Raw genomic sequence first — 21540 nt, 5'->3', positions numbered from 1 at the left:
TTATCTACGGCAGACATGTAGGGATTTATAATTCAACCAATCGCTCCTTACTGAAGCCCTGGTCGGTTAGGGTAGATGGACCCAAAATGGACTATGTTATGTTATGTTATGTTATGTTATGTTATGTTTTATTTATTTGATATGGACATCACAATTACATTGGACGAACCAGATGCATTGATATAATGTGCTAATTCTCATCATCTATATTGCATCTTGAGGAAAAAGTTACATCTGGACCATTCTTCGGGGAAGTACTTTTAAAGGTAACATAGCCTTCTAGGCCGAAATTCTCCTTTAACGATGAATACTAACCGAGCCTTCCTGCTGTTCCTCACAGCTGGCAGCAGTCTCCATCGCCCAGGGAAAGATGTGTTGTATTTCTGCAGGTCAAACTCTTCCAGAACCTCCTCTAACATCAGCAGCATGTGGGCCAGAGCTGAACACTGGGTGTCAGACAGTTGTGTCTTAGATCTGTCCCCTGACTCCAGGTACTGTTGGATCTCCTGGTGTACTGAGTCATCCTTCATCTCCATCAAACAGTGGAAGATGTTGATGCATCTGTCAGGGGAGGCATCAGCATCAAGAATGGTCATCTCCTTCAGGTTGTCGATGGCTCTCTGGATTTCCTCTGGATTGTTTTCTATCTGAGCCAACAGCCCTGGTAACAGTCTCTGATTGGACTGCAGTGAGAGGCCATGAAGGAAGCGGAGAAAGAGGTCGAGGTGGCCGTTTCTGCTCTTCACGGATTTGAGCATGGCTTTCTTCAGGAAGGCAGCCAGGGACATGTCACTGGAGTCATCTCCCAGGAATGTCTTCAGCACCTCTGTGTTCCTCTCAGTGAAACAGCGCATCAGGTAGACTGCAGCCAGAAACTCCTGAACGCTCAGATGAATGAAGCTGTAGACCGTTTTCTGGAAGAGCACACTCTCTCTTTTGAAGATCTCTGTGCACAGTCCTGAGTACAGCGAGGCCTCCGTGACATCGAGACCACACTCTTCCAGGTCTTCTCGGTAGAACATGATGCTGCCTTTCTCCAGATGTTCAAACGCCAGCCGGCCGAGCTTCAGAAGAACCTCCCAGTCAGACTCCATGAGCTGCCGTTGATTCTCCTCGTTTGTGTCACCATACTTCTGCTGCTTCGTCCTTGTCAAGACTAACAGGAGGTGGATTAACATCTCAGTTGGGGTCGTGGGCAGCGCTTCGGTCTCGCCTGTCTTCAACATGTCCGCCAGAACGGTCGCAACGATCCAACAGAAGAGTGGGATGTGACACAGGATGTGGAGGCACCTTGTTTTGTTGATGTGTGAGATGATTCTGCTGGCCATCTTCTCATCGCTGAATCTCTTCCAGAAAAACTCATTTTTTTGAAGATCTGTGAACCCTCGTACTTCTGTCATCCTGTCAACACGTCCAGGACGGATCTGATTGGCTGCTGCAGGTCTGGTAGTTATCCAGAGGAGGGCTGAGGGGAGCAGATTCCCCTCGATGAGGTTGGTCAACAGGGTGTCCACTGATGATGTCACTAAGACACTAGAAATTATGCAATTTGGGTCGAAGATTAATGGAATTCTGCTTTCATCCAGACCATCCAAGATGAACACGATCTTACAGGCAGCGAGCTGCTCTGCAGTGAGCTTCTTCAACGTTGGATGGAAATCATGGATCAGTGTGAGAAGACAGTACTGCTCATCTCTGACCAGGTTCAGCTCCCGGAACGACATCAGAATCAGCAGATTGATGTCCTGATTGGCCAGACGCTCCGCCCAGTCCAGAGCGAACTTGTACACGGAGAAGGTTTTTCCAATGCCGGCGATGCCCTTTGTCAGGACTAATCTGATGGGTGTGTCCCTGCCTGGTAAGGGCTTGAAGATGTCAGAGCACAAGATGGGCCTGTCAAGGAGGGTCTTCTCCATCTTGGATGTTCTCTCAAGCTGCCACACCTCATGTTGCTGATTGACCCCTATGCTGTCTCCAAGTGAGAGGTAGATCGTTGTGTAGGTCCCTTTGAAGGAGGTTCCAGGTCCAGTGGTGTCTTCTCTCTGACCTTCTAACCTCTTTGTCAAACTGGCTATAGATGTCTTTATAAGCTCCTGCAGACTGACACACACTGGAACACAACAGTTCATCAATGTTAAACACACCTTCAGTCATCACTTTATATCCTATGGAAATATATGATTTACATTCCCAGATTTAATACAGGATCAAATTGATCAAATCAATGAAACAACTAAAAATGCTAAAGCAACAAACACAATTTGACTAGTATACCTATTTATTAATGTATGTATGTTTTTACTTAATTACATACTTGATTACTGATTTATTATGTATTACATGTACATATTATTTACATCATGTCGTCAATGAATGACATATTATATCATTCATATAATATTCACGTATATTACTATATATATATATATATATATATATATATATATATATATATATATATATATATATATATATATAGCATAATAAGTATAATGATATATTTATATAAATCAGGCTTTACTTTGTTCAATGCTGGTGGGATGGTCACACACTGAACCCCTGGACGGATCCTCAGTCCTCTCTCTGTGGACACACACACACACACACACACACACACACACACACACACACACACACACACACACACACACACACACACACAGTATGGTAATTAGCATGAATCTAGTAACTATTGATGACAGTAACAGACTAGCTGAGTACTAGTTAATAAAATGATGATTGAATAAAGAGTCCAGAACACGTCTTTCTGACATCCACTGTTCTCCACAGCCTGCATCTGTGGTTCAACTTAACTTGATTCTTTCATTATATTTCATCTCAAACAAGGATGCACCATAATATCGGTAACGTATCGAAATAGGACGATAGCGAACGTACAATGCCATGTCGGCATCGAAGCGATTTCAGAAATCTCGAACCTCATCCCAGTGCCTAAGTAAATCCTCTAGTAACCCGGTCTCAACAGTAGAGGGCACCAGACTCTTATTGAAAGGAGGCATGTATAAGAGAGAAGGCATATATTAATGCAGCCCTCAGAACACACAATGACTATAGGTCACAACTGTGCTAAGCTAAACTTCAGTATGGAGAGGCCTGGAGGGTCATCAAAGAGATGACAGGACGTAAGACCAAGGAGGGACAGGTTGAGGGACACAGTCCAGAGGAAAGGGTGATGACATGATTCAACCACTTCCGAAGGCTGCTGGGCACAACATCAGATGGAGAGGAGGAAGAAATACCACCATTCCTCCAGAACCTCAACATCAATGATGGTCCGTTCACAGTCAGTGAACACTCTGAGAGAGGGTAAGAGTGCTGGGCCGGACTGCATAGCCCCAGAGGTTGTAAAGAACTGCGGTCTCGACAACATCATCCTACAGTTCTGTAACCTTGCCCTGCTAGGCAACAAGCTGCCTGACCCGTGCATCTCTACAGGAAACTATTAGAGGATTTATGGTAAACCTTATTGCGACTGTCAGGTTACTATGAAAAGCTCCACCGGCTGTCTGTCCATCTGTCTGAAACGTCACGCCACGTCACATCACGTCATCACACATCACACTCTGTACGATCAATAATTCAAAATATTCCCAAATGTATGATAATTTAGCTATATCACCAAAACAAGTGTGTGAATTTACTAAATTCCTCTGCAGCTGATTTGGGATCAGGTTTGGCATTTCAAAATAAAAAAAAATCTGACCCAAGCTCTGTACTTGGAGGCATTAAACACACTGGATGTTTCATTCCAGTCCATTTGAAGGCTTTTATTTGTGTAAGGTCCAGGAAGTTGCCAGCCAGCCTCCCTGTAGTGTGATGCTTTTGTCACATAGGAGTCTTAAATTAAGGTTGTTCATTACACTAAATTATTTATTTATTATTATTTATTTTGAAATTACACATTTATGAAATGATTATGTTTGCTCTGACTGTCTCAGAGTGAGAGCAGAGCAGAAGCATGTGTGGTGAAAAGAGAGACAGAGAAGCCTCGTCATTGAACTGCAAATAAAGAACGTGCATAACAACATCAGTTTTGGGGCAGCAGGCGGGCCTCCCCATTCAGGGTGGCCTACAATGGAGAAGTAAGACGCCTCCTTCCCTCTGCTAGTATGGGAGTCCACCGTGGGCAAGTGGTAGTACTCCCTCAGCCTCCCAGCTATGGGTTACATAGCGACCTCCGTCCTGTGCATCTTGACTCAAGATGGCTGGATAGATTTGTTTACCCCTGACCAAACAACTGGCAGACCTATTCTGCATCTGCAGGCAGGACTGCAACAACCACCGAGGCATTGCTCTGCTGTCTGTAGCAGGGAAGATCCTGGCAAGAATGTTCCTGAAACGCCTGACGGAACACCTCAAACATCAAGTCCTCCTACCAGAGAGTCAGTGCGGTTTCAGGCAAGGTCGTGGTACAGCCAACATGATCTTTGCCGCTCACCAACTCCAAGAGAAGTGCAGGGAGCAGAACAGTCAGTCCACCTTTGTAGATCTGACGAAAGCCGCGAGGGCCTCTGGAAGATCATGGCAAAGTTTGGCTGTTCAAACATCTTTATCAACATGGTCCGTGAATTCCACGATGGGATGCAGGCTTCTTCTTCTTTCGTGTGTCATCATCAGATGTCCAGATCAGTAGCGCACAGCCAGGCCCGACTCCCACTCCCACTTCCAGGCTAATGCCAACCCTGCCTCTGTAGACTGGTCCTCAGGGGTGGACCTGAGCAGATCTTGTGCCGCCCTGTTGTACGGGTGGCGGGACTTAAGTCTATTTAGAGGCAGCACTGGTGTGGTCATGTTGTGCAGGATATGCCAATCATGTCGTTGGGCTTTCCTTGTGAGGGCGAGGGTAGCAGCCTGACATATTAGCTTGTTTATTATAGTGATGTATTATCTGCTTATTGTAAGTCACTTTGGATTAAAAGCATCTGCTAAATGCCTAAACTATAAACTGTAAGGACACCTTAAAGGCCAGTCTCAAAAGCTGTGGTCTGGAACCAGAGACCTGGGAGGCTGATGCCCAACACCGCTCCAATTGGCACTCAGCAGTCAAGCATGGTGTAGCAGAGTATGAAAAGCGCCACATCCAGGAAGCCGAACTGAAGCGACAGCTCTGCAAGACCAGAGCCCGTTCCTCCCTCTCACCCAGCTGTCCACCAACCATAACATGCCCTCACTGCAACCGGACATTCACTGCAAGGATCGGTCTCACGAGCCAAGACATTGTAAACCCACTTAGTCATCTTCGCAAGCAAAGGACGAACAAGGAGCCACACTCTCCTATCCAACATCAGAGTCTAAAGCTCTACAGTGTTGTTAGCTCTTAACCCTCTACACTCTCCTATCTAACATCAGGGTCTAGAGCTCTAAACCCTCCACTCTCTCTTATCTAACATCAGGGTCTAGAGCTCTAAACCCTCCACACTCTACTTTCTAACATCAGGGTCTAGAGCTCTAAACCCTCCACACTCTCCTATCTAACATCATGGTCTAGAGCTCTAAACCCTCCACACTCTACTATCTAACATCAGGGTCTAGAGCTCTAAACCCTCCACACTCTCCTATCTAACATCAGGGTCTAGAACTCTAAACCCTCCACTCTCTCCTATCTAACATCAGGGTCTAGAGCTCTAAACCCTCCACACTCTCCTATCTAACATCAGGGTCTAGAGCTCTAAACCCTCCACACTCTACTATCTAACATCAGGGTCTAGAGCTCTAAACCCTCCACTCTCTCTTATCTAACATCAGGGTCTAGAGCTCTAAACCCTCCACACTCTCTTATCTAACATCAGGGTCTAGAGCTCTAAACCCTCCACTCTCTCTTATCTAACATCAGGGTCTAGAGCTCTAAACCCTCCACACTCTACTATCTAACATCAGGGTCTAGAGCTCTAAACCCTCCACACTCTACTATCTAACATCAGGGTCTAGAGCTCTAAACCCTCCACACTCTACTATCTAACATCAGGGTCTAGAGCTCTAAACCCTCCACTCTCTCTTATCTAACATCAGGGTCTAGAGCTCTAAACCCTCCACACTCTACTATCTAACATCAGGGTCTAGAACTCTAAACCCTCCACACTCTACTATCTAACATCAGGGTCTAGAGCTCTAAACCCTCCACACTCTACTATCTAACATCAGGGTCTAGAACTCTAAACCCTCCACTCTCTCTTATCTAACATCAGGGTCTAGAACTCTAAACCCTCCACACTCTACTATCTAACATCAGGGTCTAGAACTCTAAACCCTCCACTCTCTCTTATCTAACATCAGGGTCTAGAACTCTAAACCCTCCACACTCTACTATCTAACATCAGGGTCTAGAACTCTAAACCCTCCACTCTCTCTTATCTAACATCAGGGTCTAGAGCTCTAAACCCTCCACACTCTACTATCTAACATCAGGGTCTAGAACTCTAAACCCTCCACTCTCTCTTATCTAACATCAGGGTCTAGAGCTCTAAACCCTCCACACTCTACTATCTAACATCAGGGTCTAGAGCTCTAAACCCTCCACTCTCTCTTATCTAACATCAGGGTCTAGAACTCTAAACCCTCCACACTCTACTATCTAACATCAGGGTCTAGAACTCTAAACCCTCCACTCTCTCTTATCTAACATCAGGGTCTAGAGCTCTAAACCCTCCACACTCTACTATCTAACATCAGGGTCTAGAACTCTAAACCCTCCACTCTCTCTTATCTAACATCAGGGTCTAGAGCTCTAAACCCTCCACACTCTACTATCTAACATCAGGGTCTAGAGCTCTAAACCCTCCACTCTCTCTTATCTAACATCAGGGTCTAGAACTCTAAACCCTCCACACTCTACTATCTAACATCAGGGTCTAGAGCTCTAAACCCTCCACACTCTCCTATCTAACATCAGGGTCTAGAGCTCTAAACCCTCCACTCTCTCTTATCTAACATCAGGGTCTAGAACTCTAAACCCTCCACACTCTACTATCTAACATCAGGGTCTAGAACTCTAAACCCTCCACTCTCTACTATCTAACATCAGGGTCTAGAGCTCTAAACCCTCCACTCTCTCTTATCTAACATCAGGGTCTAGAACTCTAAACCCTCCACACTCTACTATCTAACATCAGGGTCTAGAGCTCTAAACCCTCCACTCTCTACTATCTAACATCAGGGTCTAGAGCTCTAAACCCTCCACTCTCTCTTATCTAACATCAGGGTCTAGAGCTCTAAACCCTCCACACTCTACTATCTAACATCAGGGTCTAGAGCTCTAAACCCTCCACACTCTACTATCTAACATCAGGGTCTAGAACTCTAAACCCTCCACACTCTACTATCTAACATCAGGGTCTAGAACTCTAAACCCTCCACACTCTACTATCTAACATCAGGGTCTAGAACTCTAAACCCTCCACACTCTACTATCTAACATCAGGGTCTAGAGCTCTAAACCCTCCACTCTCTCTTATCTAACATCAGGGTCTAGAGCTCTAAACCCTCCACTCTCTCTTATCTAACATCAGGGTCTAGAGCTCTAAACCCTCCACACTCTACTATCTAACATCAGGGTCTAGAGCTCTAAACCCTCCACTCTCTCTTATCTAACATCAGGGTCTAGAACTCTAAACCCTCCACACTCTACTATCTAACATCAGGGTCTAGAGCTCTAAACCCTCCACACTCTACTATCTAACATCAGGGTCTAGAGCTCTAAACCCTCCACACTCTACTATCTAACATCAGGGTCTAGAGCTCTAAACCCTCCACACTCTACTATCTAACATCAGGGTCTAGAGCTCTAAACCCTCCACTCTCTCTTATCTAACATCAGGGTCTAGAGCTCTAAACCCTCCACACTCTCTTATCTAACATCAGGGTCTAGAACTCTAAACCCTCCACTCTCTCTTATCTAACATCAGGGTCTAGAGCTCTAAACCCTCCACTCTCTCTTATCTAACATCAGGGTCTAGAGCTCTAAACCCTCCACACTCTACTATCTAACATCAGGGTCTAGAGCTCTAAACCCTCCACTCTCTACTATCTAACATCAGGGTCTAGAACTCTAAACCCTCCACACTCTACTATCTAACATCAGGGTCTAGAGCTCTAAACCCTCCACACTCTACTATCTAACATCAGGGTCTAGAGCTCTAAACCCTCCACACTCTACTATCTAACATCAGGGTCTAGAGCTCTAAACCCTCCACTCTCTCTTATCTAACATCAGGGTCTAGAGCTCTAAACCCTCCACACTCTCTTATCTAACATCAGGGTCTAGAGCTCTAAACCCTCCACACTCTACTATCTAACATCAGGGTCTAGAACTCTAAACCCTCCACTCTCTCTTATCTAACATCAGGGTCTAGAGCTCTAAACCCTCCACTCTCTCTTATCTAACATCAGGGTCTAGAACTCTAAACCCTCCACACTCTACTATCTAACATCAGGGTCTAGAGCTCTAAACCCTCCACACTCTACTATCTAACATCAGGGTCTAGAGCTCTAAACCCTCCACTCTCTCTTATCTAACATCAGGGTCTAGAGCTCTAAACCCTCCACACTCTACTATCTAACATCAGGGTCTAGAGCTCTAAACCCTCCACACTCTACTATCTAACATCAGGGTCTAGAACTCTAAACCCTCCACACTCTACTATCTAACATCAGGGTCTAGAACTCTAAACCCTCCACACTCTACTATCTAACATCAGGGTCTAGAACTCTAAACCCTCCACACTCTACTATCTAACATCAGGGTCTAGAGCTCTAAACCCTCCACTCTCTCTTATCTAACATCAGGGTCTAGAGCTCTAAACCCTCCACTCTCTCTTATCTAACATCAGGGTCTAGAGCTCTAAACCCTCCACACTCTACTATCTAACATCAGGGTCTAGAGCTCTAAACCCTCCACACTCTACTATCTAACATCAGGGTCTAGAGCTCTAAACCCTCCACACTCTACTATCTAACATCAGGGTCTAGAGCTCTAAACCCTCCACACTCTACTATCTAACATCAGGGTCTAGAGCTCTAAACCCTCCACACTCTCCTATCTAACATCAGGGTCTAGAACTCTAAACCCTCCACTCTCTCTTATCTAACATCAGGGTCTAGAGCTCTAAACCCTCCACACTCTACTATCTAACATCAGGGTCTAGAGCTCTAAACCCTCCACACTCTACTATCTAACATCAGGGTCTAGAGCTCTAAACCCTCCACACTCTACTATCTAACATCAGGGTCTAGAGCTCTAAACCCTCCACACTCTACTATCTAACATCAGGGTCTAGAACTCTAAACCCTCCACTCTCTCTTATCTAACATCAGGGTCTAGAACTCTAAACCCTCCACACTCTACTATCTAACATCAGGGTCTAGAACTCTAAACCCTCCACTCTCTACTATCTAACATCAGGGTCTAGAACTCTAAACCCTCCACACTCTACTATCTAACATCAGGGTCTAGAGCTCTAAACCCTCCACACTCTACTATCTAACATCAGGGTCTAGAGCTCTAAACCCTCCACACTCTACTATCTAACATCAGGGTCTAGAGCTCTAAACCCTCCACACTCTACTATCTAACATCAGGGTCTAGAACTCTAAACCCTCCACTCTCTCTTATCTAACATCAGGGTCTAGAACTCTAAACCCTCCACACTCTACTATCTAACATCAGGGTCTAGAACTCTAAACCCTCCACACTCTACTATCTAACATCAGGGTCTAGAGCTCTAAACCCTCCACACTCTACTATCTAACATCAGGGTCTAGAACTCTAAACCCTCCACACTCTACTATCTAACATCAGGGTCTAGAACTCTAAACCCTCCACACTCTACTATCTAACATCAGGGTCTAGAGCTCTAAACCCTCCACACTCTCTTATCTAACATCAGGGTCTAGAACTCTAAACCCTCCACACTCTACTATCTAACATCAGGGTCTAGAGCTCTAAACCCTCCACTCTCTCTTATCTAACATCAGGGTCTAGAACTCTAAACCCTCCACACTCTACTATCTAACATCAGGGTCTAGAGCTCTAAACCCTCCACACTCTACTATCTAACATCAGGGTCTAGAACTCTAAACCCTCCACACTCTACTATCTAACATCAGGGTCTAGAGCTCTAAACCCTCCACACTCTACTATCTAACATCAGGGTCTAGAACTCTAAACCCTCCACTCTCTCTTATCTAACATCAGGGTCTAGAGCTCTAAACCCTCCACTCTCTCTTATCTAACATCAGGGTCTAGAGCTCTAAACCCTCCACTCTCTCTTATCTAACATCAGGGTCTAGAGCTCTAAACCCTCCACACTCTCCTGTCTAACATCAGGGTTTAAAGCTCTACAGGGTTGTTAGCTCTATACCATCCTCACTCTCCTATCTATCAGGATCTAGAGCTCTAAACATCAGGGTCTAAAGCTCTACAGTGTTGTAAGCTCGATACCCTCCACACTCTCCTATCTATCAGGGTCTAGAGCTCTAAAACCTCCACACTCTCCTATCTAACATCAGAGTCTAGAACTCTACAGTGCTGTTTCTGCATGAAGAACTGCCTGCATCGCATCACTGTAACAGTGACACTCAGAGAATGGTTTGGTATCAGATCAAACAGACCATCCGCCAGGTCCAACTACAGGCTCAACCCCTCAGTAGCTCAGTATGAGTCTGAGCTCCTTTAATACTGCTTCATACAGTGCATTACTCATGACAACACATTGACTAACATGAATTAAAGTTTACAGTCATTTACTTTGTCTGGGAGTCTGCTTCACTGCTGTGTTCTGGAGACTCTGTCTGTCTCTGGTCTTCAGGCCTGGAATTATAACGACACAACACTCTGTTTCTGGCTCATCTATTCTTGATGAAGAATGCATAACAACATGAACTAACATTTATTCAAGTTTAAAGTGATCTTACTCTGTCTTCAGTAATGAATTACTGTGTAGACAAATCATGTGAAAATACTAAGTTACTATATTTACATTACAATTCATTCATAACTTGGGTTCTAACTAAATCTGAGAGGACTTTATCACAACAGTCATAGAGTTTCCTGATCAGTGATCTTACTTTGAGTGTGAAGGTCCAGGTTCATCACTGACGTCTGGAGACAGTCCAGTAGAAGTGAGAGAGAAGATGCCACTCGTACTGCTGCTTGGAGCTGGAGCCTCTGGTCTTGGACTCTGCCCACCTCTGTTATCACAAGCACACAACACTGGTTCATACAGTACATTACTGAGGAAAACTAACATGAATTAAAGTTTACAGTTACTTACTTTGTCTGGGAGTCTGGTTCATTGCTGTGTTCTGGAGACTCTGTCTGTCTCTGGTCTTCAGGCCTGGAATCATAAAAACAATACTCTGATTATGACTTATCCTTAATAGCATGAACTAACATGAATTAAAGTTTACAGTCACTTACTTTGTCTGGGAGTCTGCTTCATTGCTGTGTTCTGGAGACTCTGTCAGTCTCTGGTCTTCACTTCTGGAAATAAAATAAAAACCACTCTGTTTCTGACTCATCCTTAATAGCATGAACTAACATTAATTAAAGTTATTTTATTCTATAATAATAATAATAATAATAACTAGAAATACTGTTCCTACGAAACAGTGTGGGCTCGCACGTAACTCCATGTATGGACACAAAGATCTACTGTACCCTTTGGCTGCACCTCATTGGCTAAGGGCCCTGCCTTTGTACTGTCGGTACAACGTTTTGAGGAGAACTTGACTGACTAATATATAAAGAAATAATGAAGTGTGCTCGCTTTCAGCAAGCCCACAATAATAATAATAATAATAGGCCTAATAATAATAACTGCATTTCTACAATTTTTTAAGTGTGCCTGCCGCTTGCTAAGTCTGTGAAACCTTGTGCTTGGGAGGTAGGGTCAAATAAAATAATAGTGTGCTGGGTAAATTGCAATTTGACCTCTTTCCAGTGGTGGGACTGACTCCTACCCATAAACTACGTTGTATTCCTCCTACCCATAAACACTGACTTATGGTCTGAACCGTTGGATTTGATTTGACGTTTTTTGATTGATTGAGTATTTTATTAGACAAAGGTAGGGAACAGAACAAGTGTAGTCCAGTACAGTTAAACACCCAGCCTAAAAAGAGCATTCCAAATCAGTCCTTGGTATTCAGCTCATGGATATAACAAATAGCAAAATAACTGCTATCTCTGGTGTTGGTCTCGCTAACTTTTTGGAGATATTTGGCCAGATATGCTGGCACTGAGGGGATTGAGGGCTAACCCTAACACATTTTAGTGTATGGGAGGGGCTTACAGTACATGTACAGTATGTAGCAACATATTTGTTTTTGTAGGCTAATTTCTGATTTAGGCCTAACTATAGGTTAGGCCTAAATGGGTTAACTACACCTAATACTACAATAATCCATTGAGAACTATTTTGATGCAATTTGTTTGCGGTGAAACCATATCTGCAGCCACGGCCGGTGTGGTATAAGGGACAGGAGGGACTTTTCCCGGTGGCCTGGCCGTCTGATTGGCCTGCGCTGGCCTGTATGTCAAGGAAAACGTTTTTCTTTTTCTTTTTCTTTTTTTTTATTCACGCTGCAGGCTGCACCAGCTTCATATGGATTGCTCCTGTGGGGTTACATGTCTCCATTCCGACATGTCTCCTTTCCGACACTAACCCTATCTCTTACCCTAACCTTAAACTTAACCTCTATGGAAGTGTTGCCACTCCGACAATAATAAGTCAATGTCGGAGTGGCGACACGTCGGAATGGAGAGCAGTATTGGCTCCGGTGACAGTAGTAGTGAGTGTTGTAGTGACTACTTCTGTAGGCCTACAGTGTGTGGTACATATTAGTATGTTTTAGTTTCTTTGACAAGAAACATGTCAGACAAAACTGAACTGAAGTTCTAGCTGTCATGTGTGTGAGTGCGGGCGACAGGCGCGTTTATGTGTGTTCATGTTGCCTAGTGTTTGGGTAGGGTGGCCTGGAAGGGTCTATGAGTCCCTATGGCCCAGACAGGCCCACTCCGGCACTGCAGCCACCTAAAGATGAATGAACCCATTGTAACGTCAAAATCCATTAACTAGGGATGTGCCGAATAGAAAATTCTTGGCCGAAACCGAATACCGAATAATGGAAACACTCGGCCGAAAACCGAATACCGAATAGCCGAATATTATTAATATATATTATTATGCGCATAATGTATTTTTATTGCCATTTTTGTATCATTGCTGTCATTACAGTACATTTGCTGTAAAGCTACCTTATTATGGCAAACGTGATTATGTCAAAACCATAATTATATAGGCCAATTTAGTCACAGACTCCCTTCTCAAAATATTGTGTGCCAGCCAGGGACCCACATGTTATTCCAGATTTCTATTTCTTATATTTATTTTACAATTTGGCTAATGTTTGAACTTAGAACTAGGATTTCTAACTACACTAGGCTACAGACACCCATTTAATTATATTTATATCACTGGGACCCCAATTTATATTAAATGTTAAAATGCTAGAGTACAAATGGAACAGGTCCATTTGGTTCCATTTATTCACTGAGTTACAGACCCATTAAGTTTCCAAAAGATTCCATTTTACTTTGTTTATTAGCAATATAAAACGTTTTTATATTCAGCAAAATGTCAGTAATGGTATTGTCTGCCTCTCATTATTGTCAAGGAAGAAAGTACTGTATGTCGCTGCCTTGCTTAAGTTTCATCAAGGCAAAAAAAAGCACCCTAAGACACACACGAAACCACACACATGCAGGGGACGGAGGGGGAGCCACAGTTGCACAGAAATCACTTTCACTTTGCAGCTTTTAATCAATGCACAAGGATTTAAGGACATTATTAGATTGCGTAGTCAATTATGAAGGGATTTCTAAAATTAAAACATCTCCATATTGCTTGGGAAGTCTACTTTGCAGAAAATCGCTATTCGCTAATCGCTAATGTTTTCTTTTACCGCGATGCGGTAAATTATTTTAACATGGACTATGGAGGCGCGTCCGAGGGACAGCAGCCCTCCGTTCCCTTTTTTTACAAGTTTCAACAATCTAGATTCTAGCTAACGCTGTTGGCCACACCAACAGAACTACTGTGGCATGCTGATGCTGCTTTTAGAGAGATTATACTGGACCCCTGTTCTTCACACTATTCGGTGCTATACTATTCGGTTTTAAAAACAATACGTCTGAAAACCGAAAATGCATTTTTAGCCATTTTCGGCCGAAAATTTCCGGTGCAGAATATTCGGCCTCATCCCTACCATTAACCATGTTAGATTAAGTGAAAACCAACATCCTTGGATCTGGTGACTGATTTGGTCCTACATAATACTTAAAGGACATGTTTTTTTTGTTTTTTTTTCACTTCATTTTTTTCCCCAAAACATTATAAAAAGTAAAGCCAACCACACACACACACACACACACACACACACACACACACACACACACACACACACAAAGCATTCAACTTACCTCTGACACAGAGACACAGAGCCAGTAACATCAGTGAACGCAGCATAGAGAGGTTCAGTGAAGGAGGTCTGGAAGGTGTACAGGTGTCTGTATGTGTCACCAGAGATTCTGAAGAAGGAGAGACGGCCAGCAGGACAGTCCACATACACTGCTACTCTGTTGGAACCAGAGGGACGGACATGGAGGACGGTTCCCCTTCTATTGTGATTGACAGTATATCTGTCACCATGGACACCATCTTCACATACCAGACTCCAGGATTTGTCATTGCCTCCAAGCAGACAGTCCTCACCCTCTCCTTTCCTGTTGATTCTTTTGTAGCTCACTGCTATAGAAACCAGTCCAGTCCACTCCACCTCCCAGTAAGAGCGTCCAGTCAGACCCTCTGTACACAGAACCTGTGGCCAGTGATCAAACCTGTCTGGGTGGTCAGGATCCACATCCTGATCCTCATCTTCATCCTGATCCATCCATAGCACCTTTCTGTTGTTCTCAGACAGAGAGAGGTCTGGGTTTACGGTGTTTGGATCCAGAGTGAGATGACAGAAATCTGATGAAAACAAATAAAAAGCACATTAAAAACAACATTCAGAGAGAGAGAGAGAGAGAGAGAGACAGACAGACAGACAGACAGACAGACAGACAGACAGACAGACAGACAGACAGACAGACAGACAGACAGACAGACACAGAGATATGGACGGACGGACGGACGGACGGACGGACAGATACTCACATCTTGTAAGTTGAGGATCCATCCCATGTTCTCCTCCATGACTCGAACTGTAGGAAGTAGAACAAGTCATCAATATCTAACTGTTGTCTCTAAACAGCAAAACAGTCAAAACAGAGAGACGTTTCATGGAAGATGCAACCTTCAGCAGGAGGAACACCAGACCGTGGCTCCCCGGGAGAGTGTTTTCTGCTGGTGTTTCAGTCCAAGTGTATCAAAGGGTGCGTTCGGAAATGTGCATTGGGTCTGGTTAGGGTTAGGGTTAGTTTTAGGCATAGTTTTACTGAGGTTAGGGTTAGGGTTAGGTTTAGGCATAGTTTTACTGAGGTTAGGGTTAGGGTTAGGTTTAGGCATAGTTTTACTGAGGTTAGGGTTAGGGTTAGGTTTAGGCATAGTTTTACTGAGGTTAGGGTTAGGTTTAGGCATAGTTTTACTGAGGTTATGGTTAGGATTAGGGTTGGGTTCAGGCACTCACTACACTGAGCACACACCCAGTATGCATTTCCGAACGCACTCTTTGATATACTCGGACTAAAACACCAGCAGAAAACACTCTCCCATGGCTCCCCACTGTGGCTATGCCAATATTGATAATATTAATAATATTAATATGGGTAATAATAATAATTATTATTATTACCCTTATTATAAATAAAAAGTAACGAAAACAGTATCGAAAAAGGTATCGTATCGATTCCCAGGTATCGAAAAAGGTATCGTATCGATTCAGAGGTGAACGATACCCATCCCTGATTTTGATGCTCTGCGCGACCTAAGCTCATATAAAACTACATAATTTTATCTTAACTTTACCTTAACTGCCTCTCAGTTTTTCTAACTTACATTTAATACTAGTTTGACAGTAGCTTCAGTCTCTCTTTCCACCAGACAACCAGGCTTACTTAATGAGCAGGTGGGTGTGGCCACATAAAAACATAATTTTAACACTTTCTGTACACAAGTATAATACCTGATTTTCATGGCGAAATTTTGCCTTTAAGTCTAACAGGGAAATATGATATGATATGATATGATATAGTACTTTATTGTCAGTTCACACTTAAATTTGTCTTGCGACACAGCAAGTCATGTATGCGACACATAACATATATACAAACATTTTAACACATGTAACAAAAAAAACAAGACAGGTTTACATACATAAGGACAATATAGACAAGAGCAGTGTCCACCGCCAAGCCTACCTATGGCCAAGCTCCTGATTAAGCCTTAAAGTCGACTGATGGACAAAGGACCTTTTTAGTCTGACCTTATTGTATTCTGGAACACCATATCTCCTTCCTGAAGGCAGCAACCTATATTCTCTATGCAACACATGGCTACTATTAGAGGTAATATTTCTTGCCAACCTTAGAATGCTGTTATCATACGTAGTCGTATATAGCCTCTGAAGTGGTTGTCCAACTATCTTTGAACAAATGTTCAGTTGTTGCAGCAGTTGTGACTTTAGGGCTGCAGACAGGCATCCATACCAGGTGGTACTACAGTACTGAAGAACACTCATAATGACAGACATGAAAAACATAAGAAGAATCTGTCTACTAGCACCAAATGATCTTAAACGGCGAAGGAAGTAGATTCTTTGCTTTGTTTTCTTACACACAGATTCAATCTGATCTTTCCATGACAAAAGATGGTCTATTACTACTCCGAGGTACGTATACGAACATACCTGGTTGATCTGTTCACCATGAATAGTAATGGGAGATCTGTGTGTATCTGGTGGTGCACCAAAAACAATCTCTTCTGTCTTTTTTGTGTTAATGATGAGAGCGTTGTTATCACTCCATTCAACCACCTAATTCACTCTGAGTTGGTGCAGTCCAGGATCACTGGAACTATCTAAGAGTGAAATTAAAACTGTATCATCAGAGTACTTTAGAATGTGTTGGTCTGGTTCGTTAGTACGACATTCAGACAGACATTCCTCAGTACGACAGCTGTCAGTATAAAGGGTGAAAAGTATAGCTGAGCTTACACAACCTTGGGGGGCCCCAACATTAGTTGTTACTGCTGAGGAGAGGGGATTATTGTAAGGTGCCCATAGAGGTTGACAAAAAGCCCAAATGGCATCAGTATACAAATAAGAAGAGTCCATACATGCTATGTGCTGACTCCGGGATTGACCCGGAAGGACAATCGTTTTGGACCGCTGTTTCAAGTGTTTAAACCTGTGCAGCGTGAAATGTTTGGTGGTAAATATTCATTCCTTTGTATGGAACCTGAAGATAATGTAAAGTACACAGTGAAGTAATACAACACTGTTTCTGCATGAAGAACTGCCTGCATCGCATCACTGTAACAGTGACACTCAGAGAATGGTTTGGTATCAGATCAAACAGACCATCAGCCAGGTCCAACTACAGGCTCAACCCCTCAGTAGCTCCGTACCAGTAAGACTCCCCAATCGGGAGATACGCGACCGTCAGTTCACAGTATACACAAAGAGGCCTGTAAGTGGCATTGGTTGCATCCACAAGTTTGTAAGACAAACGGTTGATGAGTAAAGCCAAATAAAGTTTTGGCCAATCAGAGGAGGGGGCGGGGCAAAGTTAAACCAATTAAGGTGAAGGACTCTTAATGAAGTTAATTGAGACCACCCACAAGTGTGTACGACAAACATATGATGAGTAAAGCCAATAAAGTTTACAGTCACTTACTTTGTCTGGGAGTCTGCTTCACTGCTGTGTTCTGGAGACTCTGTCTGTCTCTGGTCTTCAGGCCTGGAATTATAACAAGGACACAACACTCAGTTTCTGGCTCGTATATTCTTGATGAAGAATGCATAATAACTAACCCTAACCCTAACTAACATTTATTCAAGTTAAAGTGATCTTACTCATGTCTACACAGTAATTCATTACTGAAGACATATGGAAACTACCAAGTAACTATATTTACATTACAATTCATTCATCACTTGGGTTCTAACTAAATCTAAGAGCATTTTATCATAACACAGAGTTGTAACAGTGATTGTCATGAACCTCACCAAAAGGTCTAGGCAAGAGGGTCAGAACATATTTCACACCCAAACCGAGTTGCAAAAATAGATATAATTTATTACATAGTTCAGTTTAAGATTGTTTGTTTCTCTTTTCTTTAACAATCCAAAGTAGAAATATATATATATATATATATATATTAGGGATGCGAATCTCGACCACTGAGGCGATACGATACGCATCACGATACACTCCCAGCGATACGATATAATTGCGATACATTGAAATCTTGCCGATACGATACATCACGATACACCCCTGACCCCGATACGATGCGATATGATTCACGATATTTTGCGATACACCCCTGGTCCTTACGATGCGATACGATTCGGTGCGATTCAACACAATGCAAAGGATTTATAGTAAAGCCCATGTAAATTTCCCCCCCATGTAAATTTCACTGTAGTACTAGGCTCTGTCTAACAATCCAACTTATTGAAATCTGGGAGAACACTCCTTGCTGGCTGGTAGAATTGTTTGATTAATACTATATCATTATAATATATCATTACATCCTCAACAGGTGGTCAGGGACCCCTAGGGTCCTCAGAGTTATGTGAGGCGGCCAAATATTAATAGTTAGTTTTTACAGTAACCAATTGAATCCTAGCAAGTAGCAACCCTATGGGGGAACATTAGCAAATACATTAACACTTATTGAGGGTTTAAGAGATAATAATTAATGGATTATAATGAATAACATAAATCCATCATATTAATAGAAAAGATAATGTGTGAACAAATAAACACAACATAGTAATGTATTAATGTCACTGATGATAATAGTGCTGTCAAACAAGTCTCTGACAAGTTTTAATCTGCAACAGTTTTATATAATAGCCTACAGTAGTCTAACAATAGCCTACAGTGGGGGTCCCTGCTTGATCTCTCTCTTCTCAGTTAAGGATCCTTGACCTGTATTATTATTATATTGTATGAATATAATCTAGGATTTTGCCATTTCTAGCCAAAATGTTTCAAAACGTAGATATTTGAGTCACAACGCGTTGCGTTGTGAGCTTGTAGGTCTGCTATTTAGGTGCGTGCGTCCGTGCGCGACACCGTCGAGCTGCCAAGTATAAATCAGGCTCCAGCCTCTCTTTGCAGAGGGAACAGCAGCAGCAGAAGAGCGTTCTGCCTGCTACAGTAACAAGTTGTGAAACAGTGTCAAATACTTCGTTTTAATCGCTAGCTGCACGCCCAGTATCGTTGTTGTAGTTCATACGTGTGTGTAGTTAAAGCGTGGAAGCTTCTGCTTTGTTTAAATCAATTCCGTCGCAGACTCGACAAGAAGAACAAACGGGTGTGGAATGTGGATCATAATAACACAGGAAACCTCGGAAACACAGGATAGAATGAAATACTATTATGCAAAAAACGATCCAACCGTGGAATGTACCGATCCAGACACTCACGATACGATACATCACGATTCCAGCCGTCAATTGTACCGATCCACCCTGAATGAACCGATTCACTCGTATCGCGCACGTTTGTATCGCGATTACGATCCGTACCGGTATATCTTCGCATCCCTAATATATATACAAATAGATGGTGGTACTCGTATCTAGATTTTTAATGGAATCATATTTTTACTACTAGGAGTTGATATAAGTTAGATAATTAAAGAGAGAGCATTTAGTCAGCAGATTATTAATCGACTATAAAACAATTACACAAACAAAAAGACAAACTAAACACAAGTTAACAGGTAACGGAAATAATAAGCTAAATAAGAAGAAACGGAAAATACAGCAACTTAACCAAGGCGAACCTTTCCGAAGGGTTCCAACACAAAAGTAACACAATAAACAATAGGGCGGCTCAAACGGGGAGGCAGCTGGCTAGGCTAAACTCAGCGTGGCGGGGTGCACGACTGCACGTCGCCATTTTATAGCAGTGGCAGTGGGCGGGGAAGTCTCCCGTCCCGCTGCCGTCATCACTCTCCAGCCAACCGATCTCATGCTCCCCACCATTTACTGTTGCTGCATAATAATACTCATAATAATAATAAGAAGAAGAATAACAGGGCATCAGCCCTGACAGTGATCTTACTTTGAGTGTGAAGGTCCAGGTTCATCACTGACGTCTGGAGACCGTCCAGTAGAAGTGAGAGAGAAGATGCCACTCGTACTGCTGCTTGGAGCTGGAGCCTCTGGTCTTGGACTCTGCCCACCTCTGTTATCACAAGCACACAACACTGGTTCATACAGTACATTCCTGAGGAAAACTAACATGAATTAAAGTTTACAGTTACTTACTTTGTCTGGGAGTCTGGTTCATTGATGTGTTCTGGATACTCTGTTGTCTGGTCTTCAATTCTGGAATCATAAAAAAACACTGCCTATAGTCACTGTCACCCAGCCACAGTAGAAGCAGTGAACTCTTTGAGCCCTTCTTCTGGACTTGGAGACATCTATGATGCACAGCATGGAGAAGAATAACTGTTACAGTGGAAGGACTTGGTTCAACTTGATGCCGTCATCTGGACTTGAAGGAGTTTACTTAACAATCTATTGTGGTGCAACTTATTTTGCTGTGCTAAGTTACCTCTGTTGATTTGCTGCTCTGTGCGACCTAAGCTCATATAAAACTACGTATGTTATTTAACTTCCTCTCAATTTTTTCTAACTGGCATTTAATACTAGTTTAACAGTAGCTTCAGCCACTAATAGCTCTAGTAGCGCAGAATGAGACTGAGCTCATGACAACACAATGACTAACATGAATTACAGTTTACAGTTACTTACTTTGTCTGGGAGTCTGCTTCATTGCTGTGTTCTGGAGACTCTTCATCACTGACGTCTGGAGACAGTCCACTCGTACTTCTGCTTGGAGCTGGAGCCTCTGGTCTCGGACTCTGATCACCTCTGTTATCACAAGCACACAACACTGGTTCATACAGTACATTCCTGAGGAAAACTAACATGAATTAAAGTTTACAGTGAGTGCCAATCCCGAACTAGTTCGGCTTTATTATTGTATCGCAGAGTGCCGATCCCGAACTAGTTCGGCTTTTAAAAAAAATAAAAATAAATAAAACATTTTTTTTTTTGAAAATATTTTTTTTGAAAAATTTTTTTTGGACCCCATCAAATCTGGTGAACATGATTTCAATCGCGATTTTGCATGTTCCACCCCCATACAACCCCATCTAACATACAGGGCAGCCATTTTTGTTTACATAACATGTAAAACATAATGGCTATTATCTCAAGAATGCCTGAACGGATTTCCAATCGGATTTTTTTGTTTGAAAGCTGTGAACAAACTGCACA

Source organism: Nannobrachium achirus (assembly GCF_963921795.1).
Source record: "Nannobrachium achirus genome assembly, chromosome: 7".
NCBI lineage: Eukaryota > Metazoa > Chordata > Actinopteri > Myctophiformes > Myctophidae > Nannobrachium > Nannobrachium achirus.
The sequence above is the reverse complement of the archived record's forward strand: the minus strand, read 5'-3'. Positions refer to the sequence as shown.